Raw genomic sequence first — 27,512 nt, forward strand, 5'->3', positions numbered from 1 at the left:
AAATAGGCTGAGGTTGTTTTTCCTGGAGCATGGGAGGCTAAGGAGTGACCTTATAGAGGTTTACAAAATTATGAGGGGCATGGATAGGATAAATTGACAAAGTCTTTTCCCTGGGATCGGGGAGTCAAGAACTAGAGGGCATAGGTTTAAGGTGAGAGGGAAAAGATATAAAAGAGACCTAAGGGGCAATTTTTTCACGCAGAGGGTGGTACGTGTATGGAATGAGCTGCCTGAGGATGTCGTGGAGGCTGGTACAATTACAACATTTAAGAGGCATTTGGATGGGTATATGAATAGGAAGGGTTTGGAGGGATATGGGCCGGGTGCTGGCAGGTGGGACTAGATTGGGTTGGGATATCTGGTCGGCATGGATGGGTTGGACCGAAGGGTCTGTTTCCGTGCTGTACATCTCTATGACTCTATGAATCTATCCATCTGCACATCCCTCCCTTCAGTGCCTTTTCATTATTTTTATATTTGTGTTCCTCATTTTTCCTCTGAAAATGCAACAACCACTCAAATTGAAGCTCACCACCGTCTTCTCAAGGGCAACTAGGACGGGCAAAAAATACTGGCTGGGCCAACATCACACAAGTGATGAAAAAAAACTCCTTTTAGCCTGACAAAATGTCTTGTTGGGATTATTTGTTGAGGACTGACAGCAGCAAAGTATTCAGGCTGAATGGGGAGGTGGAGACAGATGGGTAGGGGGGCAGCTAAGCAAGATGTCAGTTCTCTTTTCAGCAGCTTCAGTACTGTACTATTGCACAAGCAAGCCCTAATTGATCCCATGACCACTCTCAGCTCACTGACACTGCCATAAAGATTTTCATTAAACTGGAGGCTACTTGATTTCAAGGAAAAATGTACCGGCATCACTTGTCATCATGGGATTTATGTACTCTAACACACGAATATGCATTCACTATCCGAAAGCAACACTTTCTCATCTCCCATAGAGAAAGATGGGATGCATCCGCTGCTGGAATATTCAGACTAAAATGTTTGAACTTGCTTGAAAAGCAAGCTCTGCAATTCATCGGCAGGTGAGTCAAAGAAAGGATATCAAAGCGCAAACTTTGTGTTTGCTTCTCCTGGCTTCCATCCTGGACACCTGTCACCAACATCTCAGGGCATGCTCCAAGGGCAGGTATGTCATAAACCCCACCTCCGCGTGCTTTGATATTGGACACATGTGAGCTTCCTTGCATTCTCATGCCACATCTCCGATCTACTTACAACAAAATGCTATATTTCCATGCTGTACTTTGCAATGTACCTATTTCATTGCAAAGCTACTGTCAAGACCCTTTGGGCATCAGGACCAGATTGCAACTGAAAGATTGAACCATGCTACATCACAGGGAGCCTCGCTTGCTTTCTTGGTGCTCACTTACTTTCCACCTGTTCAGATACTCACAGCATCTCTACCTTGTCCTGCCTTGTCTTGCCCTTTTGGTTCCTCCCCCTCAACCACTGTTTAAAGGCTCAGAGGGTGTCTGTCTTGTCTTTAAGGGCAGACACACCGTGATGCAGCTTGTCATGGGGTCAGCAGTGATCAGTCAAAGGAGTGGACATGTTGTTGTACAACATTATGCTACATTAATCTCATTTTACACCATGTGGGTAGAAGCCTTTGTAGCAAACACATTCCATTTGCTTCAACCAAATGTCCATGCCCCATTGTTTAAGGGGAGCAGTTCTCAGGCAGTGTAGGGGCTGCGCAGGGTTACTGTTTTTGCTGGGGGAAAATGGTGTTGGTTTTTGGGGTGGCTGAGAGTGGATGAGGGAAAATGTTGCATGTGAGACCAGTAGAACATAAGCCTTGGTGGGAGGTGTGTGTGTAGTAGAAGATTTAGAGTCAGTGCGAAGTGACAGAAAACAAGGATAGTATTACCTTCCCTTGCAGAGCAAGGAAGGTCATTGACCTTCTCCCTGTATTGCTGGGCATTCCTCCTGACCAAGGAAACACCTGTCTGGGTGGCAACTTCATACCAGGCTGGCATCACCTGGTGACATAGTCTCCTCTGCCAATCCTGAGGCAAGAGGTCAGCATCCTCTGCACCTTCCCAACTATCTTGACATCATGTTCCTTTTCAACAAAGCTGAGTGCCAACCTCCTTATGTCTGATGCATCGAGGTCAGTTGACAGGAATCTTGCAGGGCAACTCTGGCCTGACAGCAGCTAACCTGGTGCACAGTTGGGCTTTACAGGAGCACTCCGAAGCCAAGGAGGTCCAGGCAGTGGCAAGTATCCTCACATGCAACGGGTGAGAGGATATAACATGTGGACATCTTGGAGTGTGGTGCCTTGGTAATGAGGCAAGTCTAGGCTGGTAATATGAGGTAACCTCTTAGAGTTTCAACACAGAGAAACTCACTAAAATTGACAGTTAGCCACGTTCTGATAAAATTCAACCTTCAGTTTCCAGCTTTCTTGAACAGAGGAGTTACATTTGTTGCCTTGCAGTCCTCTGCAACATTTCCAGAATTGAACAAACATTGTAAAAGTCAACTTCAACATGTCTACTACTTTATTAGTAACCTGTTTCAAGGCCTTGGGATGGAGACCATCAGAGTCCAGAGACTTGATAGACCACAGCTGTACCAATTTTTCAATACCACTATCCTAGTAACTGTAATTTCACCAGTTCCTTTCTCCCTTCAACTTCCTCATTTACAATGGTTACCGGGTACTTTTCGTGTCCATCCGAATTTCACAGCCATGTGAAGATGGAAACAAATTATTTATTTATTTCATCTGCCATTTCCTTATTACCCACTGTCAACTCCACTTTAGGACTCTCAAGAGGACTAATACTAACTTCACGTACTTTTTCCTTTTTCAAATGTCTGTAGACAATCTTGCTATTTATGTTTCGATGTCTAGCTTCCTCTCATAGTCTAATTTCAAGTTCCTGATTAATCTTCCAGTCTTTCTCTTCAGTTCTTTACATTCTGATTAATCATTTGACCTACCACATGTCCTTTTCCTTAAATCTGATGCTTCCATAGAATCGTAGAATTATACAGCACAGCAGAGTTCCTTCAACCATTCTGACAAAATCTACTCTAAATTTACTTTTGTCCCACTTCCCAGCACTTGACCTGTAGCTTTGAATATTTTACACACTCATCTAAGGACTTTTTAAAGATTGTGGGGTTTCTCGCCTTAATACACTCCCAGGTTCCCACACACTCTTGGTGAATTTTCGTTTCTTCGAATCCCTTCTAAATCTCCTCCCTTTCACCTGAATATTTTGTCCGCTTGTTATTGAGCCTTCAGCTAAGGGGAACGGCTGCTTTCTTTCACCATGTCCATGCCCCTTATAATCTTATACACCTCCATCTGGTCCACGCTCAGCTTTCTCTGTGCTAAAAAAAACCCCAAGCGTATCCATAATCTCTTCATAGCTAAACTGCTCCATCTCAGGTAACATCCTGGTGACTCTCCTCTGCACCCTCTCCAGTGCAATCACATCCTTTCTCTATTGCAGTGTTCAGAACTGCACACTGTACTCCAGCTGAGGCTTAACCACTTTCAGCAGAACCTCCCTGCTCTTAAAATCTGATAAAGACAGGAGTCTTGTATGCCTTCTTAACTACCCAACTAACCTGTCCTGCTCAAGTCAGGAATTTGCAGACAAGCCCCTAAAATCCCTTTTCTCTTCTAAGCTTCCTTGCGTGCTCTCATTCGTTGAATACTCCCTTGCCTTGTTGCTTCTTCCAAAGTGCATCATCTCACATTTTTAAGGTTTAAATTCCAACTACCACTGATATGTCTATCTGACCAATCCATTTATATCCTCCTGTAATCTAAGACCTTCTTCCTCCACATCAATCACATGGCCAATCTTCATGTTATCTGCAGACTAACTCATCATTCCCCACACATTTCCTACTATATAGTTTCTATATATCACAAACAACACTGGTCCCTATAGTACACCAATGAAAACCTGCCTCCAGTCACAGTTTTCTTAACTTCTTTAGTTTAAACATGGGTAGTGTAGTAGTTAGATTGCGCTCTAACATGAGGATCTCACTGAATATGGGTTCCCTGAATGACTCTGTTAACCTGGTCCAATCAGGGAGTCCTGGCTGACAGATATAAACAGAAGCGTCAAGGGTTCTGCTCACTCTCAGAGCCAGCACTGTGCCAGCTGGGTCTGTGTCATGTACTATGTATGTATAAATAAAAGGTGACTTAGTGATGGGATACCGACTTTCGTGGAGTTATTTCATGTAATGTGTGCTCCTCTTAAAACCTTTCTTTATATAGATATATCCATTTCAAATAGTTTGAAATATCCCCTTACATGCTCCTCTGTTGATCTATTCTCTAGCTTGTAAGCCAATTAATTCAGCCAGCTCACTTTTCATGCTCACACAATTACCGTTATTTAAGTTTAAAATGCTAACTTTAGACACACTCTTCTCTCTTTAAAACTAAATGTAGAACATGATACAAAGAACAAAGAAGAACAAAGAAAATTTACAGTCCAGGAACAAGCCCTTCGGCCCTCCAAGCCTGAGCCAATCCAAATTCCTATGCATCTGTACCCCTCTGCTCCCTACCTACTCATGCATCTGTCTAGACACATCTTAAATTAATTGACTGGAGGGTGCAGCAATGACAACTAATGGTGCTTTAGAATGGCAGCTAATGGTGGGCTGGTAGGTGAGGATGAGGCAAAACCTATCGCTGTTGTGGGAGGGAAGAGAGGAGATGAAGGCAGGAAATGGGTCAGACATCGTTGAGGTACTTAGTTAGAGCTGCTGAATTTAATTTTTTTCTTTGTAGAGTTAAAGTTGACTGTTAATTATGCATATCAAATCAAAACAAATACAATTCTTTGACACAGGTTTTCCAGCAGTTTTATATATCCTTCAGGTCATTAAACTCATTTTGCTGTAAGCAGCAGTCTTAAATTTTTATTGTCTCATCAACAGAAACTCAAACTAAACTGTTTAAAAGGATGGATAAGACAAAATTCTGAACAGTTACTTCAGCAGTAGTTTCCGTGATGAGGTGGGGTCCTGAGGTGGCTGTGTGGTGTCTTTGGCAGCGTGGTGGTCCGGCCCAGTTTTCCAATGGCCCGAGATAAAGCAGGCTCCGATATTGGCTCTCTGCAGTGTTGTAAAATGTGGGTCCTTGACCTTAGCAACCCATGAGCCATGATTTAAATAAAGATGGACATTGTCTTAATTTTTTTAATATATGACTTCTGTTATCAATATAGATGTCAGAGCCTGAAAACTTAAACACTTTTCATGATATTTTTGTAAAAAATACAAGTGAAAGTAATTTACTGTTCTGCATTCTATTCTATTGTAAAACTAAAACAAAACCTAAAAGTTAGTCAATTATCAAAACTTTGGGCATGAATCTAGTAACCATGGATCCCACAAGAGAATGGTTGCAGGAAACTGATACGACAGCTGTATCCTTCGATAAGAATTGTTTCTGGTCTCTAAATCTCTAGGGGACATGTAACAATCTTATATAATTACAGATTAAAATTGCAGGCAAATAAACAATATGTATAATGGGTGATAAGCAAATAAAGTTTAGCCACAGAGAGCTGAGTTTTACTTTCTTTAAACCATAACATGTCGGAGCAAAATTAGGTCATTTGGCCCACCATGTCTGCTCCCCCATTCAATCATAGCTTCTCAACCTCATTCTACTGCCTTTATGGAGAAATCCCCTTACCAATCAAGAGTCTATATATCTCTATCTTAAATACACTCAATGACTTGGCTTCCAGAGCCTTCTGTGGCATAAATTTCCACAGATTCGCCACCCTCCGGCTGAAGAAATTCCTTCTCCTCTCAGTTCGAAAGGGTCATCCCTTCAATCTGATTTTGTGCCTTCAAGTTTAGTCTCTCTGAATAGTAGAAACATCTTCTCCACATCCACTCTATCCAGGCCTCTCTGCAATCTGTAAGTTTCAATGAGATCTCCCTTCATCCTTCCAAACTCAATTGAGCATAAACCCAGAGTCCTCCTCTGCTCCTCATATGACAAACACTTCAAACCTAGGATCATTCTTGCAAACCTCTTATGGACCTCCTCCAGGGCCAATGCATTCTTTCTTAGATCCAGGATCCAAAATTGCTGACTATATTCCAAATGGGGCCTGAAGAAAGTTTTGTACAGTCTCAGCAGTACATCTCCACTCTTCTAAACTAGCTTTCTGGAAATGATTGTTAATATTGCATTCGCCTTCCTGACTGTTAACTAAATCTGCATGTTAGCTTTAAAAGAATCCTGACTCTCAATTCCCTTCATGTTTCAGATTTCTTAAGCCTTTCCCCGTTTAGAAAACAGTCTATTTTCTGCTGCCTCGTGAGGAAAGTTGGCAGTTTATTTGACTGCGCTGATTCACAAGGCAAAGCAAGGATGCCAGAAGGATGCAGGTAGGCAGTAGATGGGTGAGCACAAAGAAATCAAATGAGCAGCCCTGAGATGCAGCCTGGTCTAAAAGGTGAGCTGGGTATCTGTCCCTATAAGCAAAGTGTCACAGCATCAGCCGTCCATGCTAGTTGCTGCTACCCTTCACAATGCAGTTCTATGTTTTCTAATGGAGCAGAGATGTGCCATGATGAACCTGGGAGGTTCTCAACTACTGGATGCTAAAGCAAATGCAGCTCCACCTACATCCATCCCCAGTCCCGAAGAAGGGCTACACCTGAAACATTGACTTCTCCACCTCTTGATATTGCCTGGCTTGTTGTGTTCTCCCAGCCTCCTGCCTATCTAGTTTAAAGTCCATGAATGAAACATGCGTGTGATTGGTGCCCATGGAATGTGCCCTGAGATATTGATTCATGCTGAGCATCATGAAGATTAAGTCACAGCCAATGGAAAACTGAAGTTGCCATGTACCCATTTTGACTTCATGTCAAGAATTCTCGCTGTTTAGTGTGTTGGATATGTTTGGAAGGTAGCAAGCTGAATGTTATAGAAGCAAGCTGTGCAATTGATAAGGCCTTTAACCAACAATAATCCTCCTAAATAGACAATTTGCTACTGCCTAGTGAAAAGTCTAATCTGATATCTGGCAGAGGCATGAAAGATGCAATAAGTTGCTTCGAGTATTGAGAAGGTCTCTGTAGTGATTGGAATGAGTGACAGGTGGATCTCTTTGACTATGGGATCCTTGATTGGATTGTTAAGCTGGATCAATTAGGGAGCCCTGGCTGACAGATTGAGATTGAAATGGTCTCCTCATTCTAGGGATTGGCTTTGAGCTGGTTGGTCAGCATTTATGTACTATGTACATGTGTATAAGGGATGACGTGGTGACAGGACATTGACCTCTGTGCAATTATTTCAGCCTCGATGGACTTCCCACATTATGATGTTGCAAATCTCGATACAGCTCACATCATGCAAGCCTCACAATATTCCAGTCATGACATTACAAGATAAATTCTTGAGAACTTTGCCATTTTTGGGAGTTGGATGTTGACAGTGATAATGAAGGAACAAATCCTTTGCAATATAGGAATTTATAAATGTGTGGAGAGGCAGGACAGTTAAGTACTAAAGTTGAAGTGCCAATTTTCATGTCACAAATATAAAATTAGAAATATGACTTCAGTCAATTTTAAAATATTCATGCCTCATTGTTGACTTCATTTTATTGCTGTTGGCTGCAGAAATGTTTAAACCAATATAACACTAATAACATTATGAAAAGATTCTGGCTGATATGACTTGAATTGTAGCCAATAACATTGCCATTTGATGCAAAAATATCTGTCTTGTTTTAATCCAGTTTATCACGTAATAATCAGCTTTGTTCACAAATTGTTTCACAGTAATTCCACTTGCATTGGTTAATGTGTTCGTGTAATGTTACTTTGTATGTTTAGTAATGCAGTCATCAAATTGTCTCGAATTAAACTGGCTAACGATTGTTAAGGAGATATTCATCAATAAGCTTATTTCAACTAATTATCAAATATCCCATTTTCCCCAAAGATATAAATCCCTTAAATTAATGATGTAATGCTTGCGAATTTGTAATACAAGACACGGGCGGCACGGTGGCACAGTGGTTAGCACTGCTGTCTCACAGCGCCAGAGACCCGGGTTCAATTCCCGCCTCAGGCGACTAACTGTGTGGAGTTTGATCGTTCTCCCCGTGTCTGTGTGGGTTTCCTCCGGGTGCTCCAGTTTCCTCCCACAGTCCAAAGATGTGCAGGTCAGGTGAATTGGCCATGCTAAATTGCCCATAGTGTTAGGTAAGTAAGGGGTAAATGTAGGGGTATGGGTGGGTTGCGCTTCGGCGGGTCGGTGTGGACTTGTTGGGCCGAAGGGCCTGTTTCTACACTGTAATGTAATCTAATCTAAATCTAATCTAAATTGTTGGGAAACAAGAGAGATAAAATATATTAGAATTTCCCATGCTCTGAATCAACAGTAATGTTATTGCACAAGTGTTTGTGACATCTTTGTTTGTTGAAGTTAAGGTTACCAAAATATTCACAGTGAGCCTCCAAAAGGAAATGGCTGGTGTACGTGATCGTATGAACAGTTTGTCGATTAGAGTGTTGCCACATGTTCTCCTTTCCAGATTGTTAGCATATTGAGACAGACAGCCAAACCAAATCAGAACAGTAAAATTAAAACTTCAAAGACCCCCAAAACTGACCCCAATAGTTCATTCCCAGGCTTTTGAATAACCAACCCTGGACTTTGTGAATAATCAATCTTAGATACTGGTTAATACCTTAAACAAAATACTTAGCAATTTATTCGCAATACAATAGCAGACCAAAGTGAAATGACAAAGTAAGCTAATTGATCTATACTATAAGAACAGAAACCTTTTTTTTCAGGCCCATTCACATATTTGACATACAAACAAACATAACTAAAGGATAAATAAAAGAAAATAACAAAACTGACCAGATTATGTAAGTGATTGCACAATGGGTTGTTCTACAGGCACAGATGATAGTTTCTTGGTTGATTTACTGAAGATGTTGACTCAGGTCACCTTTGATGTTCAATCAAATAAAGGCAGTAATACTTTTATTTAGTTTTAAATTCTCTGACCTTCTGTTAGAAGGTTAGGCAGCAAACTTCATGCTGTAGAACCAACAGCCAAATTCCTTTTTTCTGGAAACACAGTCCAAAACCCAGTTCAAACTCTGAGCACTCCCTGGCAAAGTGACCAGGTCTTCCAGAGGCCCCAGTTATCATTCAACATCTGCCATCTGCTTGAGCACAAGGGCTTCTCCAGACTTGTTGAAACTAATTCCCTCGTACTGACCGCTTTAATAGCCAACTTCTGACATCATGCTCTTCCCCAGTGACAATGTGCCTGAAGAACCTTTTGATCAATAGGCAATGTACAATTAACTTCTGGCCTGGCATCATGAATGGGTGATCCGCTAATGGGTGAGTCCCGAACCAGAGGACACAGTTTAGAAATAAGGGGTAGACCATTTAGAACAGAGTTGAGGGGAAACTTCTTCACCCAGAGAGTTGTGGGTGTATGGAATGCTCTGCCCCAGAAGGCTGTGGAGGCCAAGTCTCTGGATATTTTCAAGAAAGAGTTGGATAGAGCTCTTAAGGATAGTGGAATCAAGGGTTATGGGGATAAGGCAGGAACAGGACACTGATTGTGGATGATCAGCCATGATCATAATGAATGGTGGTGCTGGCTCAAAGGGCAGAATGGCCTACTCCTGCACCTATTGTCTATAAACAAAAGCTTGTCTGTTCTGTTATTATTTTATTACAAACTGTTACCCACAGTTCAAAAGTCATCTTTAGCTCAGTTCCTAGTTCAAAGCTCCAAATCAAAATTGATGAAAGAATAAAATAAAACTAATGAAAAATTAATCAGGGCTTCAATAATATTGAATCTAAGGACCTGTTTGCTTATCAGCTGTACAGGATAAAACAACTGTGAATCTTAATAAGTCGAGACATTTGCCTGTTGAATAAAATATAGACTATTATATGTTAGCAATCAGAATGGTTAGACTGGGATCTTCACCTCAACTCCATGATTCTCTACCCAGCACCATGTGACATTAATAAATTGCTTGAGCCCAATACAATCTCGAGCATTAATCATTCTAGACTCATGACCTAGTACAAACACAGCATGTGAAAATACTTCAGGTACAAACTTTGGATGTGTAACATCTCCTTTCTGGGTGCTGTTGGTACTTCTAAACATCCAAAGTGGTGTCCATGTAACACACTTCTGGTGTGAGTCACTGTGGACACTGCATTAATGAAGGTGTTATCAGGCTTTGTAAAAACCCAACAGCATGTAATTCTGATTTTGAATTTGATGCTGGTAGTTTAGAATTCTGTTAATGCTCTCTCTTAAATTCAGGCAGAGGACAACCACTTCAACTGCAAGTTGTAACATTTCCACTTAAACCGCTGTCTCCAGCACTATTTGAACATATCTTCAGCCACCTCCAATTTACTTGCTGATTGATTGCTATTCACTGTTGCAATGAGTGAGTAAGTAAGTACAATGAGTGGAATGGCAGGTATTGTAACACTTGATGCTGACTTTAAGGATTCTGCACAATTGAGTTCTTCCAGGCCTGAATGCAGAAGTAAATGTTTGCCTGGAATACAGCATGACTGAGACCATCAGCCTGATTAGGAGAACTCATGCAGAGCAGAACAATCTGCTAAAAATAAACGTGGGGAGACAAAGGAAGAGTATTGGAGAAGGGCTCTCTCCAGGACACCATATTCAGCTGGGCATTCAAGAAGGAATTCATCGAACTGAACCTGACAAAACTCCACAGAGGCTGGTATCCCATCACCAAGTCACTATTTATTTACACATGGAAGTCCTTGACAGCCAGCTCTCAGAGTGAAAAGGATGTTTGACACTCCTGTTCTTTTTTATTTAATATTAACCCCCACACTATTGCCTAACTGCTGTAGTGCTTATTTTTTCCCCAGCACCCATGTTGTGTGTGTGCAGGTGTGAGACACAGTGAAAGACACAAGGTTTATGAATCTTTATTCAATTTCCACCACCAAGAAGAAAGGAAACACCCGAGTGGCCAGTGACAAGCAGTGCCCTTCACAAAAGGCAATGCTGTGTGATCATTTTTTTTTTTTTCAAATTCCGTACAGTATGGAAACAGGCCATTTGGCCCAACAAGGTCACACCGACCCTCCGTACAGTAACCCACCGAATCCCATTCCCCTACCCTACATTTACCCCTGACTAATGCACATAACACTATAGGTAACTTAGCCTGGCCAATCCACCTGACCTGTACATCTTTGGATTGTGGGAGGAAAATGGAGCACCCAGAAGAAACCCATACAGACACAGGGAGAATTTGCAAGCTACACACGGAGAGTCACCCGAGGCTGGAATCAAACCTGGATCCGTGGCACTATGAGGCAGCAGTGCTAACCACTAAGCCACCATGCCAGCCTGATGCTCCTGTTCTTATCTGTCAGCCAGGGCTCTCTGATTGGACCAGATTAACAGTTCCAATCAGGGAACTCATATTCTATGAAGTCCACCTGGCTGACCTCATCACAATCACTCCAGAACTCCAGTGACAAACCATGTGTGGGATTTTACTTTTAGCATTTTTGCACTTCAGTAAATAAGCCCTCACTGAAATCAATCACATACTGCAAACAAACAGGCAAACTCAGAACAGAGTGACAACCGCTTTGTTGAAGTCACAGTGGCCATGTTTTTTTTATGTGTTGGCCTTTTTCAGTGCAGGACCAGTACAGAGTTGCAATATGTCACAGTTTGCTGTCCACTCTTATGTAAGGAAAGTTACTATCTGAAGTGGGCAAACAAGATTTCATTCCATTATGATAGGGTTTTAAAAGAATTGCCAGCTTCCTTACACTGGCAGAATTTCAGTGTCTGCTCACATTTTACTTTGTATGTATTGCATGTACCATAACTGAATGAGATTCCAATCCCCCAAAGCCCGGCCAGCGATGGACCATACTCAGTGCATCAGACACCATGTCATCTAGACTTGAGCCACCATTGCAAATTGATAAGTGGTAATTTGGCAGAAAGATCTATTCACTGATGGCATTACTGATGATTCCAATGTGGAACCCATGCACATGTAAGCAGAAAGCATTCAATGAAACATATATTGTCACATGAGATGTGATAGAGCAGAGAGAACATTGGCATGCTGAAATGAAACATCCACTGCCTGAACCTCTCTAGCAGAGCCCTGCAATATCTGATGTTAGGATATGCTGCTCACTGCATAGAAAGGCTGAGAGACTTGGGTCTGTTCTCATTGGAAAGAAGAATGGGCGGCACGGTGGCACAGTGGTTAGCACTGCTGCCTCACAGCGCCTGAGACCCGGGTTCAATTCCCGCCTCAGGCGACTGACTGTGTGGAGTTTGCACGTTCTCCCCGTGTCTGCGTGGGTTTCCTCCGGGTGCTCCGGTTTCCTCCCACATTCCAAAGATGTGCAGGGTCAGGTGAATTGGCCATGCTAAATTGCCCGTAGTGTTAGGTAAGGGGTAAATGTAGGGGTATGGGTGGGTTTCGCTTCGGCGGGTCGGTGTGGACTTGTTGGGCCGAAGGGCCTGTTTCCACACTGTAATGTAATCTAATCTAATCTTAACAAAAAAGAAGGCTAAGAGGGGATTTGATAGAGATATACAAGATGATCAGAGGATTAGATAGGGTAGACAGTGCAAGTCTTTTTCCTAGGATGACAATGTCAGCTTGAATGAGGGGGCATAACTACAAATTGAGGAGTGGTAGATTTAAGACAGATGTCAGAGGTGGGTTCTTTACTCAGAGAGTGGTAAGGGTGTGGAATGCCCTACCTGCCAATGTAGTTAACTCAGCCACATTAGGGAGATTTAAACAATCCTTGGATTAGCACATGGATGATGATGGGGTAGTGTAGGGGGACGAGCTGAGAATAGTTCACAGGTTGGTGCAACATTGAGAAGGGCCTGTTCTGCGCTGCATTTTCTATGTTCTAACCTCACCCTCATTGTGCCACTGTCCTGTCAAGCAGCTATACGATAATCGGTTGACAGGCAGAGAGAGGAGGGACCAGAGGATAAAGGAAGTAAGTAGTCTAGACACTGTCTTTCTGACACATCCAACTGTGAAGAACTTATCAAACCGTGAAATCAATGAACTCAATCTGAATTCCCTCTTCCCATATGCAACCTTCCCTTTCTGTCACTGACCATTACAGAATCTGTGTGGCCACAATGCAAAACTAAAATACACCTCAAAATAGACACTCCTAATTAAATTTATAAACTTCAGTATGCCATACTCCTTACAGAACTTAATCATTCCTGTGTGTTCAGTGGCTATCTTCCATTTGCCTTTGTGGGTCTTAGTGCTCCAGTGCCAAGCTAACCCAAAGACTGCAGCATGGTTGGTGACAGGCTGCCAGCTTTAATTGGGGGGAGATTACATTTAGCTCTGGAGAGTGCCCTTGAGTAGCTGTGGGTTCAGCAGGGTGAGCTTCAGACTGACCATTTTGATGCAGGTGACTGCAGTCTGACTGCTATCTATGTCACCCACCAATTCAGTATCTGAGCTGGTGGATGGGTGCTCTTTTTAACATCAATTCTTTTTTTATGGCTTTTCTACCACTGTCCCGCCAGTTGTCAGCTCTAGAGAAACAAAAATGAGCAAGGCGCGGTAGAAGTGTTGTAGTGAGAGAAGGAAATGGTACAAATGGAAGCTTGTAAATCAGAAATAATGGTGGAATGAGGAGGATGGACCTTACTTATAAGCACGTTGTCATGTTCATGCTTTCAGTCCTGCTGCAGGCTATGACCACCTCCTTGATCACCAAGTCCCATCGCATCATATCAATAGGGCTAAGCACATGCAAGTGTACCTGTCCCTTACAGGTAGCTCCTGGCCTTGCCTGAGATGAGCATGTCCTATAAGTGAGAAGAAAGTATGTCAGTCAATACAATGCCACACATTCAGTTGATAAGGCTGTCAATATGGCTCAAGATGGAGTCATATCAGGCCTTTATTACTTGGACCATTGGGCTCTGGGGGCTCGGTCTTCTCATTTTGGGGTGGGACCTCTCTGCTCAAGTCAAGGAACAAAGCCATTGGTGTACATCTGGAAAAGGGCCACTGTACTTAGCTTGGGAGCTGAGGAGAAGGGGTCTGTGGTCAGGAGTGACATGAGTCTTCGCGATTTCCATCCTGACTGTCAAAAGGAATGATTTTTGAGGTGAGCAGGCTGGTGTGGTTGGAATGCTTGCAATGGTGCTAAATATGTATAGGTGAAGTATACCCATAATTTCGAGTGACAGAGATCTTTGACTGTCTGAAGTGTGCTGCATTGAATAATGCCTGAAGCTAGTCGTGCTTTTGGTGGGATTTGGAATTTTAAGTTGAATTCCCTATCCTTAACTACTTGTGGGATGTCATTAAACTTTTGTAGCACCATATTTAACTCTTTAGGTTTGTTAAAACATATGGCAGCCTCTCATGGTTTTAGAGCATCTGTGCAGTTACTCAACAGGCTGAGTAGCATTACTGTATGATGCAAGCTTGGTAATAATCAGGTTCAGGAAGGAATCTCCAAGCTGCTTGTATCAGTGAATAGAGTGGAGTATTCACACCCTTCACCTGCTTTCGGGAGCTATTAGATTTAGTTGCTTTTCTTGCTGATATTACACAACTTATTAAACTTTCAAATCTTAATTTTCGAAGATAATCTACCCATTCACATTGACTCTAAAAGCTACAGGGACTTTCCATGTTTTGGAATTCAGACTAAACTGTTTATATCATTAATCAAAAAAAGCATCTTACTCTTTACCACTGTACAAATATTCATTTATCTGGACTTTCCCAGATTATCCGGTTAAACTTGCGGATCCAGTCTTACTTTGAAGCTGTTTTGGGCTGATTAAATTACCTTTTCATTCTTTCATCTCAAGCAAGGCCAGTATTTATTGCCCAGCCTATTGCCCTTGGGTATTAAGACAAGTAATCATACAGCATCAGGACCCAATGACTGAAAATGAAAGAAATGGAACAAACAGCCAATTACTTTCCTTGTTGACTTTCCCTGCTAAACTTTGACTTCTAAAGTGTTACTATACAGGTCAATAATTGATTAAAATTTCAGCAAAGGCATAAGTGTAGCTATCCATTATCTCTTAAGGTGCTGTTCATACAGCAAGCTGTCAAAAAGCGTTTTGAAATAAAAACTGAAATAGACAGTGTGAGTAGGATTGATGTGAGTGAGGTGCGGCTGAGGTGAAGAATTAGTATTTGACTTAAGTTTCGATCAAAGAGATTTTTATGTGAGATATATGGTGAAGCATAAAGGGCCTATTATTTACTGGGGTAGGATTTCCAAATGGGATGGGTGGATCTGAGTTATGGTCAACAGTCCAGATTTTTGGGCTCCCCTAAATTTTTCCTGTGCGTTGTGTGTGTTTTCAAGAAAGGTTAACAGCACCTTTCTCCCCAGAAGCTAGTTTGATTGGCAGAGGATAGGAGTAAATTACTGCAGATGTATCAAAAACATAAAATGCTGGAAATCACAGCAGGTTAGGTAGCACCCACGGAGAGAGGGCTCTGATAAATGAGTCATCCGGACTTGAAACATTAATTTGAATGATAGACTTGGCTCCCTATTGCTGTTGTCGAAAAGTGTGGTGCTGACAAAGCACAGCAGGTCAGGTAGCATCTGAGGAGCAGGAGAGTCAACGTTTTGGGCATAAGCCCTTCATAAGGAATATTGCTGTAAAGGAGCCTCCTGCCAAGGAACAGTTATGTTTGATAGTGCTGGGGGGACGAAACCACCAGAGTAGAGGTGGATATCAGTGCAGTTAGATGGACTGGTGGTGTTCTGGGAGAGATCAGATGCACAGATGGTATTCATGGAGAGATCAGTGGATCAGATGCAGGGTTTAGGATGTATGCTGAGGTCAGATTTATAGGTCAGCGATCAACATAGACGGGCTCAATGACCAGGAATGTGTGGGGAAGTCAGAAATTTATTGGAAGGGTAATTCTGTTTATGTGTGGATCCAACCTCAGCAAGAGTTCCAACAAAAGATCTTCTTCAGTTGGAATCTAAAATTATCAGATGGTAAGATTACCAATTATATAGCACAATATTGGTTCTCAGAGGGATCATCTACATGTCAACACTGCATCATTGGAACGGTTAAGCTCTGCTTAGTATTTAAGAAACCAACACTTTAGCTTGTTCAGCTAGCAGCTAACATTCATCATTCTTCTCCTATGAAACAGTGTTGAAATTGACCTTTCAGATACAATCATCCCTTCTCACCCATTTAGCTGACTGAGCCCTGAGACACAGAAATATCTGCACAGCAGCTGTATCCTATCACCGAGTCACCTTTTATTTACACATGAGCAATAGCACTGCCTCGTACAGAGCCATGCACCAGAGTGAGGGCATCTCTGACACTGACCTTTTTATCTGTCAGTGAGGGCTTCCTGATTGGACCAGATTAACAGCCCCAGTTAGGGAACTCATATTCCAAGATCCAGTTGGCTGACCTTGTTAAAAAGCACGACAGTCACCAAGATAAAGTGATTCAAAAGCAGGAACACTGTTAGTGAAGGCACATAGTTTCCTTAAAAGATTCAAATTGCCAAACCATGCCACTTGTCTGGTTCTCATGACACCTCTGCTAAAACTTGAACTGAAAAAGTTAACTTCCTGCTTCAATGTTATTTGATACTGACATAACTCCACAGAGACTGGTATTTGGTCACCAAGGCACCATTTATTTACATGTCAATAGTACCTGACACTGGTCTGGTTTTCTCAAAACTGACCTCAGACTGAACAGAACCTCTGACAATCCTGTTTATTTTGTCAGCCAGGGCTCCCTGACTGGATCAGGTTAATAGCCTCAACCATGGAACTCACATTCTATGACCTGTCTGACCTTGTTAAAATGACTACAAATATTTTAACTTACCTCCCCTTTTTGATGGGTTCACATTGTCCCAAAGTACTTTTGCTTCATTATTAACAGTCATGCCTTTACCTGCTTTGCCTACATGCATCAACATTCTTTCCATAGTCCGTCTGCCTAATCACTGTTCGCTCCTCCCATAAAAACCGCCTCTTAAAGCCTACCTGTCTGCTTTCTATTCTATTTTCATATAACAACACAGTTTTCCTGTAAATGTTTCTTGCGTTAGAAAGAAATATCACTTTTGTTTTAATGTCATGCAGTCAGTTATTTATTCACATTGTCAATTATGTCCATGACCTTGTGTCCTTCCCTTCTGGATGCATACCAAAAAATACAATTTTACTTTTCCTGTATTTGAACTTTTAGACAATCTTAAGTGAGTGCCTTCTAAGGTCTCAATATATTCCTCTTAATGTTCAAATCCTGACAAGAATTACTACCACAGAATCATATAATGACCTTCTCAAGATCCTGCCAATCTTTCTTCAGTGCCCAAATATCCAGTGGCTACTAGCTCCATCCACCAGACCTATCTTTCCAGAATACACAGCTGTCTAATTTCTCTGTGGACTTACAGCCTGCAGATTTGATCAATCTGTCCTTTGGTTGCCCAGTTACTTTTTTCTGTGATACACTTCTCCTATGCATAACAAAGCAATTTCTGGAAATATTATTTTTAATTCCTACATAAGCATAACTGACAAGGCCAGAATTTGTTATCTATCTATAATTCCCCTTGAACTGACGGGCATGCAAGACCATTTCAGAGGATGACTCCAATAAAATAAAAGTGTAGAAAATAGATTCGCTCATGGCTGATATGTTTCTCAATCCCATTCTCCTGCCTTCTCCCGTTACTGTTGATCCCCTCACTAATCAAGAACCTAGCTGTCCCTGTCTTAAGTACACTCAATAACTTGGTCTCCTCAACCATCTGTGCCAATAAGTTCCAGATTCATCACCCCCTGGCTAAAGAAATTCCTCCTCATCTCAGTTCTCAAGGGTTGTGCCTTCACTCTGAGGTTGGGCCCTCATGTCCTAGTCTGTCATACTAGTGAAAACACCTACTCCATGCCCACTCTATCCAGACCTCTCATATTCTGTAAATTTCAGAGATCTGATTTTGGTGGCACAGTGGCTCAGTGGTTAGCACTGCTGCCTCACAGCACCAGGGTCCCAGGTTCAATTCCAGCTTCAGACGACTGTCTGTGTGGAGTTTGCACGTTCTCCCCGTGTCTGCGTGGGTTTCCTCTGGGTGCTCCGGTTTCCTCCCACAGTCCAAAGATGTGCAGGTCAGGTGAATTGGCCATGCTAAATTGCCCATAGTGTTAGGTGCATTAGTCAGAGGGGAATGGGTCTGGATGGGTTACTCTTTGGAGGGTCAATGTGGACTTGTTAGGCCGAAGACCCTGTTTCCACACTGTAGAAATCCTAATCTAATCTCCCCTCATCCCTCTAAGCTCCATCGTCATCATTCTCTCATCACATGACAAACCCTTTATCCCAAGATGAAGCAGCCTCTCACTGTCACAGCTAAAACAAACTGAACTGGGAGAACTGGCTACTCCACTGCCATTGTTAAATCTGTCTCTTTACAGATCTCTCAGCACCTCACTTAAAAAGTCCCAAGGACAAAATAATCTTGTTAAAGTGACAGCATTGTCACATTATTTAATGAAACAAAGAGCAGAAGATTCAATGGGAAATGTTATCATGGACTATGGAGAATCTGATGCCATGAATCTGACTTGAAAAAACCACTTTGCCAGAAGATGGGAAAATTCATCTCATCGTATTTGAATAGGTTCTAAATGCTGCAACCCTGCTGAAGTGTCAAATTTTGGTACGGTGGATGGTAAAAGATAAATTTCTATTTTGCTCAATTACATTTTGGATTCAGTGAAAGATCCTATTCCATCAAAAAGCTCCAAGTGTGTATGGCCAGTAAGTGTGTGTGAATTCTGAAAGTAGCTCATTCACTTTGTTGAGATGTCATGAAAACAAGTTTGCATTCGCCTGAAGAAGTAAAACTACAATTTTATTATGCATTGTCTCATACTATGGGAAAGGCAGTAGAGGTATTTGACTGGTTATTGGAACCGTAGCTGTTGGAACATAGCCAAGTAATGCTTACTGTTTATGTCAGTCACCGAGAGACTACTTAATGACCTACATTGTCTCTGGACCAAGCAATATTTTGTTTTTAAGATTCTGTTTCCTGTTTTCAAACCTTTTCATGATCTTGCACTTTCATAATTACAATCATTTTGAAGTCTACAAGCCAACAATTAACTAATTCTGAGGTCTGGAGCATCCCCAAATTGAATTGTTCTTATCTTGTCTAGGAGCTGAGAGTTCGCCCCCTAAGCATCTCTGCCTCTCATGAAACCCTAACTCTTTGATTCAGTCTTCAATCATTTGATACATTACCTTACAGGACTTCTTGTCAAATATTGTTTAATAATTCTCCTTTCAAGTGATTTGGCATGTTTTATTACCTTTAGGATGCTGAATAAAATTTAACCTATGTTTGTTAATTGTGAATGTACATTGTAACCATGACCTTCGAAGAGCACTTTCCACCCCAATGCCCTACCCCCATCAATGCTGCTGGTATTTTCAGAACTGAATTTCTGAAGAAGGGTCACTGAACTTGAAACATTAAGCCTGTGTTCTCTTCACAAATACTGCCAGACCTTTTGAGTTTCGGAAGCAATTTCAGTCTTTGTTTCAGATTTCCAGAATCCGCAGTTCTTCCTTTTACATTACATTAATGGATTTTCTGACACCAAATTCAATTCAAAAGGGCTTATGTGAGAAAGTACTGGAGGATGGGATAAACTGAATTGTTCAGAAAGGGCCGACACGCAGTTGATAAGACAGAGAGCATTCTCTGTACCATTCTGCTATCTGTAGGCTGACTCCACCACCAAAATGATATTTCCCTCCCCATCTCTGCTGCTTTTTGCAAGGACCATTCCCCCCCGTGACTCCTCTGCCAGGTCCATACTCCCCACCAACCCCCCCTCCTCCACACCTGGCACCTTCCCCGGTGGCTGCAGGAAGTACAAAACCTGCCCCCACAGCTCTCCCCTCACCTCCATCCAACACCCCAAAGAATCATTCCAAGTCTGGCAGAGATTCACGAGCATATGCTTTAACCTGATTTATTGCATCTGTTGCTCCCAATGTGGTTTCCTCCACATGGGAGAGACAGAGTGCAAAGTCGGGAACCGGTTCAGGGAACATTTATGGTCTGTATGCTCCAATTGACCCCACCTTCCAACGGCGATACATTTCAACTCCCTCTCCCATTCCCCTGATGTTATGTCTATCCTGGGCCTCCTCCATCATCAACACAAGGTCATATGCAAACTGGAGAAAGAACACTTCATCTTCCGCCATGGGAGCCTATTACCATACGGCCTTAACATAGAATTCAACAGCTTCCACAGCTCCCCACCTCATCCCAGGCCCAACCCTCCCTGGTTCAGTTTCTGGGCCTGATAATGCAGCACGAAAGTGTGACAAGATAATCTTTCAGTCTCGACATCACATTTTGTACCTTCACAGCCAAACACAGTTCCTATTTTTTTTTAAACAGCTAATACAGTTTGGAATTTTGCTATTGACATTTACTTCATCACTGGACATCCTTTTGTCCCATGCCCATTTCGCTTATTTTCAGAATCACACTTTGTCTTTTAACGACTCCTGCCTTCCATATTATCACTGCTGCCTCACAGCGCCAGGGACCTGGGTTCAATTCCATCTTCTGATGACTGTCTGTGTGGAGTTTGCACATTCTCCCCGTGTCTGCGTGGATTTCCTCTGGGTGCTCTGGTTTCCTCCCACTGTCCAAAGATGTGTAGGTCAGGTGAATTGGCCATGCTAAATTGCCCAGTCTGCAGGGATGTGCAGGTTAGGTGGATCAGCCTTGGGGAATGCAGAGGTAGTGGGATAGGATAGGGAGGTGAGTTTGGATGGGAAGCTGTTCTGAGATTTGGTGTGGATTTATTGGGCCGAATGTCCTGTGTCCACACTGTAGGGATTTTATGATTCAAACAATCTTTATTATTTCTTCACTATGACCCACATGCTTTCCTTGCAGCATTTTTACTTTATTTTTAAACCCTGCTCGGGTCCGTAACCTTATTTTGAGCTTCTTTTAGTACTTATCAGTGTAAACATCTTTCAACAAAGCTACCTGACTGGTTGAATTTTCCTTCATTTGTTTGTTTTCATTTTTGGCGAGAGAAAGGATTTCTAGCTAAACCAGTATTTTCTTACCACATGAAGTTTGTGTGCACTTCTTATGCAAACGTATTATTTGGCAACCTTTTGTGCCAATGACTGCTTATGGGGATTATTGCAAGTATTTAGAACAGCATCATTAAACTGGGATAATCTGTTGGGTTTTCAGACAGGTTAGGTTAATCTATATTCTGTTCTCTTTTTTTGTGTTTCTTTCAGTAATCTGCTAAAAACAAACAAACCAAACCAAAGAAAAACTGGCCACTCCCCTTCCATTGTACAAGTGTTTTTTTTAAACTTGAAAGCATTCTCAAGTACATCAAACCCAGACATTTCAGAGTCTGGGTCTTTAGGATCTCTTGAAAAAACAAACTAAGCACAACCCAAACTTGTTAAAGGAACAGCAGCGTCATTCTTTTGACAACTGCCTTCTAGTTTTCTGTATCAATGTCCAGCATCTTAATATCTTACTTGCAGGTTTTCTTGTAGGAAAGTTTGCTGAGCTGGTTGTGACCTAGTGTTCTGTTCACTGTACAGAAGGCGTTTGGTTATATGGCTATCATCATGAATGTGGCTGAGTCAATCATTGATTGAGTAATTCATCTACCCTGATGAAATTGGCATGCTCCATGACCTCTGAGTTGATGATCTTGTACTGTCAAGACATGCTGAGGGTACAGTTGAGACTGTGCAGGAGAATACAATGCAACTTTTCTCCCACCACCAAGTGTTGTCTCAATAATGCCATTGTGAGGGTAACGCTGAGGATAATGGTTCGGGTAAACCCACATTCTGATCTCAGTCAGTTTGTCACTGTTTCACTATTATGCGGCTTGAACATAACTACAGATTTTGCAATGTAAATATTGGTTTCAGCATCAAATGTCAGATTGCTGGTGATTATAGAGTCCCAACATGTGACACTATCAACAACCAATGTGACCTTGTGAATCCCCCACTATTAAAATCCTGTGGAGTAGTCATTGAAACTGAAACTGAACTGGGTCGGCAGAATTAGACAGGGCTAAATGATCCCACAACCAGCCATGAATAGTGGCAGAATATTAAGCCCAAAGAGAAGATAGAGGTTTGGAGAAACCAGGGCATACATTCCAAAGACAAGGCTGGAATATTTTCATCTGCCTTCAGCTAGTAGTGTTGAGTGGGATTTTGGGATTCCTTCCGAGGTCCAACATCATCGATGCTGGGTCTTTAACCCATTTAATTCCCTTCATAAGATATGAAGAAAAAGGTGAAGGAACTGGATACTGCAAAGTCTATGGCCCTGACAATACTCTGGCAATAGCACTGAATACGTGTCCTCCAGAGCGAGACACACACCTAGCCAACTTGTTCCACTGAAACTATAATACTGGCATCTACATGATAATGTGGAAAAGTGCCTAGGTATGTCATATTCCCAAACAACATGACAGATCGAATGTGTTCTACTGACCACGACTCTTGATCATCAGCAAAGTGATGGAAGAGTCATAGAGTCATGGAGATGCACAGAATGGAAACAGACCCTTTGGTCCAACCCCTCCATGCCGACCAGATATTCCAACCCAATCTAGTCCCACCTGCCAGCACTCGGCCCATATCCCTCCAAACCCTTCCTATTCATATACCCATCCAAATGCCTATTAAATATTGTAATTGTACCAGCCTCCACCACTTCCTCTGGCAGCTCATTCCATACACGTACCTCTGCATGAAAAAGTTGCCCCTTAGGTCTCTTTTATATCTTTGCCCTCTCACCCTAAACCTATGCCCTCTAGTTCTGGACTCCCTGATCCCAGGGAAAAGACTTTGTCTATTTATCCTATTCATGCCCCTCATAATTTTTTAAACCTCTATAAGGTCACCCCTCAGCCTCCGACGCTCCAGGGATCACAATAGTGCTGCCAAGCTGAGCTTGCAAAGAAACAAACTACTCATGGACATTCAGTTTGCATTCTGCCAGGGCCACTCACCTCTTGACTACATTAGAGGCTTGATTCAAACATGGACAAAGGAGTTGAACTCAAGAGATGAGGTGAGAGTTTCTGTCTTTGACATAAACATAACATTCATCTAAGTGACTGAAAGGACCCCTGACAAAACTGGAATCAGGCAGAATTGAAGGAAATCTCTCCATTGGTTGGAATCGTACCTAGCATAAAGGAAAATAGTTGTGGTTGTTGGATATTAATCAGCATTACACCAGATATCACTGCAGGAGTGCCTCAGGGTAATATCCTAAGCCCAAGCATCTTAAACTGCTTCATAAATTACTTTCAGTCCATCATGAGCCCATCATGAGTTCCGAAGTAGGGATGTTCATTAATATTTGCTCAATGTTCAGTATCATTCACAACTCCTCAGGTACTGTAGCAGTCCATGACCAGAAACAGCAACAGCTGGAGAACACCAACATTTGTGGTTATAGATGGCAAGGAACACAATTGCCAGGCAATGATCATCTCCAACAAGACAATATCTGATCATCACCTTTTGATGTTCAATGCCATTACCATAGCTGAAACCCACACTAACAACATCCAGGAGTTACCATTTATCACAAACTGAACTGAACCAGCATAAACATGCCATAGTTTAGAGGGCTCTTGCAGAGCAGTGGCTGTGTCCCTAAGTCCCACTTGCTCTGTAGGTATGTCATAACATCGCTGAAAATATGAATGCACCTTTGTTTCAAAGATGGGTCAGAGGCAGGAATTCTGTGACAAATAACTCACTTTTTGACACCCCAATGCCTGTCTACTCCTTACAAGACACAAATCAGGTTTGTGATGGTATACCCTGTAATGCTTGGATGGTTGCAGCTCCTGCAATCCTCAAGAAGATTGCACCATCACAGACAAAGTAGCCCAATTAATTTGCATCCATTCACCACCTTCAACGTTCACTCCCTTCATGACTGACATACTGTGGCAACATTGTGCACCAACTACAAGATGCATTTCGGTAACACACCAATGCTCCTTTGACAGGACCTTCCAAAGTCATGACAACTACTTCTTAGACAAGGGAAGCTGATGCACATGGAAACACCACCACCTGAAATTCCCTTTCAAGTCATTCTGACCTAGAATGCTTTTCCTTCACCATCACTGGGCTTGTTTCCCTACAGAACTGTCGGTGTCTCTACACCCTAAGGACTCTCGTGGTTTCAACTGGCTACTCACTAGCATCTCTTCAAGTACAATTATGATGGGCAACAAAGTGCTGCCTTAGTCTTTGTACATTCCATTTAAGAATAATAGAAAAGTAGGTCACATTGCAACATTCAAAAGAGACAAATTTCAGTTTTGGCAGCATGTAACTGGTACATGTTTTCTTCACAAAATGCTTGAATAAACTAGAAAAAACTAGAAAGTGAACCTGGATAATTGGAAAGGTCAAATCGTCATAGAGTCATAGAGATGTACAGCATGGAAATAGATCTTCGGTCCAACCCGACTATGCCAACCAGATATCCCAATCCAATCTAGTTCCACCTGCCAGTACCTGGCCCATATCCCTCCAAGTCCTTCCTACTCATATACCCATCCAAATGCCTCTTAAATGTTGCAAATGTACCATGCCTCCACCACTTCCTCTGGCAGCTCATACCATACCCATACCACCCTCTGTGTGAAAACGTTGCTCCTTAGGTATCTTTTATATCTTTCCCCTCTCACCCTAAACCTATGCCCTCTAGTTCTGCACTCCTCGACCTCAGGGAAAAGATTTTGCCTATTTACCCTATCCATGCCTCTCATAATGTTGTAAACCTCTATAAGGTCACCCCTCAGCCTCTGACACTCCGGGGACAAAAACTCGAGCCTGTTCAGCCTCTCCCTCCCTCAATCCAGGGTTGGAACTCAAATCCTCCAACCCTGGCAACATCCTTGTATATCTTTTCTTAACCCTTTCAAGTTTCACAACACCTTTCCGATAGGAAGGAGACCAGAATTGCATGCAATTTTCCAACAGTGGCCTAACCAATGTCCTGATGCATTTCTTATTTCTTTTCTTCTTCTACATGAGTCCTTTGTACTGTAGCATAGTCAACAGAATGTGCGAAGTGGCAAAAGCTCTCATGCTGTAATTAATTAACTGCCATTTTCTTTGGGAACATAAGCTAAATGGATCAAACCAAACCTGTTTGCCATTGTCATTTCTATAAAATTTGACAAATTGATGTATGTTTATAATTCAACAATTTAAATGCATTTAATTAGATAGGTTCATGATTGCTTTTTCAGTGAAAACACTTTCTGGGCTTTTTGCTTTCTGCCCAAGACAAGTTGAATTGACAACGCTGAGTTCTCTGGAATTATTAAAGTTTCTTTTGGCACAAATCTATAGCCTCAGCTTACACTGAGGAAAAATATTTAATTGACGTATTTGTTGGTGTAATATAACTTTCGCTGCCATGCAGGAAATACAATAGCTTATTCTGTTTGTTCATATAATATGGGAAATGCCATCACCTATTAATATTTGGGTATGAACACCACACATATGTGTTCACTGTCAGACATGTAAATGAAAAGGTTGCAAAATTAACAGCAATGGGCAGAATCTTACATTTTTTTGGCCAACTCTGGGTTGTATTGAGTTTTTGGAGGGATTTCAATCATAACACCTTGAACATTTTCTTGCTGAGTCTTACCAAATTCATCTCATTAACATTCCACCCATCCCTATGGCAAACATCATGTCCAGATCTGGCTCCACCTTACCGCATGACAATCCCAAACAACTCATCTCTCAGCAGACATCCCAGAATTCACCAACATCCTTGGCGCACATGGCATCTTTAAAAGCCCATTGTGCACCCAGACAAGGACTGCCCATTTGGAACTGCCTTGCATGGTTCCTTACACTTACTGCAAACACGCGGTCAGGGGGAAATCAGCAACCTGTTTTCCAATCAGCATCTTGCACGTAACACTGGGCAGAAATGTGATGTCATCTTCTCCAGGGCCAGCAGTGGAGGCCAAGACACAGCCCATGCCAGCTTTATCTGAGGTTTACCACCTGGCTTGAAGCAATCTTGGAGATCAGGAAGAATGCAGAGCAGAATAGGAAGAACCTCAATAACCTTTTTCAGTCCATCAATATAAATGCCATCATTTTCTCTCTGATACCTCACACTCTCTCTATCCCTGCCACTGTACCCATCTCCCTCCAAGCCTCATGCTCTACCACTCTCACTATTGCCTGCATTATCTTTGCTCACTTGCTGTCACCCAGCCCAAACCCTGACACCCCTAACCCTGCATTATCTCTGCACTGCCAAATCACTTAGGACCTTCTCACCTATACTAATAGTAATAGCTGTGCCACCAAGCTTCATCTCCATTAATACTTGTCTATCGCTCATTCCAGGAGGAATATAGGTCCATGGGGCAGAAAGACACAAAACAGTTGTGGGCTGTCCAACATGCATCTCCTCACACATTACGTAGACAGCATTTGGAATCTGTCTGTCCTGAGCAGCTGGCCAACTGTGTCCACAACTTTGGATTGAAGTCGTAGATTGCCCTTGACATATTCTGTTAGAACCAAAGACTATGACAAGCTTAAGTTCCCGCTTGACTTTACTGGTGTCTGATGACAACTACAAAAATCTTCCTTCCTTTGCACCGATGTTAAAAGGCAAGGCAAGTCAGAACTAACATGAGCTTTGTGTCTCAGACTGAGGGCTAAAAGTGCAAAATGACAGGGCAAGGTAATGCAAGTCAGGGATGCTATGAGAATCCAGGTAGGCTCAAAATGAATAAGTGCAATGATAGTGAGTGAAGAACTTAGAGTTGTAACTTGGTCCAATCCACAAACTGGGTGCATGCTGCTGTGTACCTGAATGCAGCTGTATTACAATGCAAGTTGCTTTTACAGCATGGAAGTACAGAAGCATTTTGTACTTAGAAGTGCCATGATGGTCTGAGAAGCTGGAATATCTGATGCCGATATCTGTGGATGCAGGGTGTGCATGGAGCATACCCATAGATGTTGGTGTCTATGTGCAACACTGAGCTCCTTTTGATTATGCAGCAAGCTGCATTTGCCAGCTATAAGCTCTGGTTTCCATGTTGCTTTTTTTTTGACATCTCATTTGTTTCATAATTTTAGGAAGGTAGAAAGCTAAATATTAATGAGGGTCACCAAAAGGTGTTTAACAACCTAAAATCCCTCCAGTTGGCAAAATTCATGAGGAATTTATCACACTACTTGTGGAAAGCATAAGAAGATGCAGTGAGATATCTTTATGTAGAGATTAACCTTGCCAGA

At 42.1% G+C, this 27,512-nt stretch overlaps 1 long non-coding RNA gene across 1 annotated transcript in view; it reads right to left on the minus strand.

Annotated features, from left to right (window-relative positions):
- Positions 1–17,029, minus strand: part of LOC122562093 — a 23,207-nt gene extending 6,178 nt beyond the window's left edge. Inside the window, exons 1-2 of the long non-coding RNA XR_006315209.1 lie at positions 16,977–17,029; positions 13,769–13,928 (exon numbers count right to left, since the gene is read on the minus strand). This is a non-coding gene — a long non-coding RNA (uncharacterized LOC122562093). The remainder of the gene's footprint in view (positions 1–13,768; positions 13,929–16,976) is intronic.
- Positions 17,030–27,512: the final 10,483 nt, after the last annotated feature.

Source organism: Chiloscyllium plagiosum, chromosome 24 (genome assembly GCF_004010195.1).
Source record: "Chiloscyllium plagiosum isolate BGI_BamShark_2017 chromosome 24, ASM401019v2, whole genome shotgun sequence".
NCBI classification, from domain to species: Eukaryota; Metazoa; Chordata; class Chondrichthyes; order Orectolobiformes; family Hemiscylliidae; genus Chiloscyllium; species Chiloscyllium plagiosum.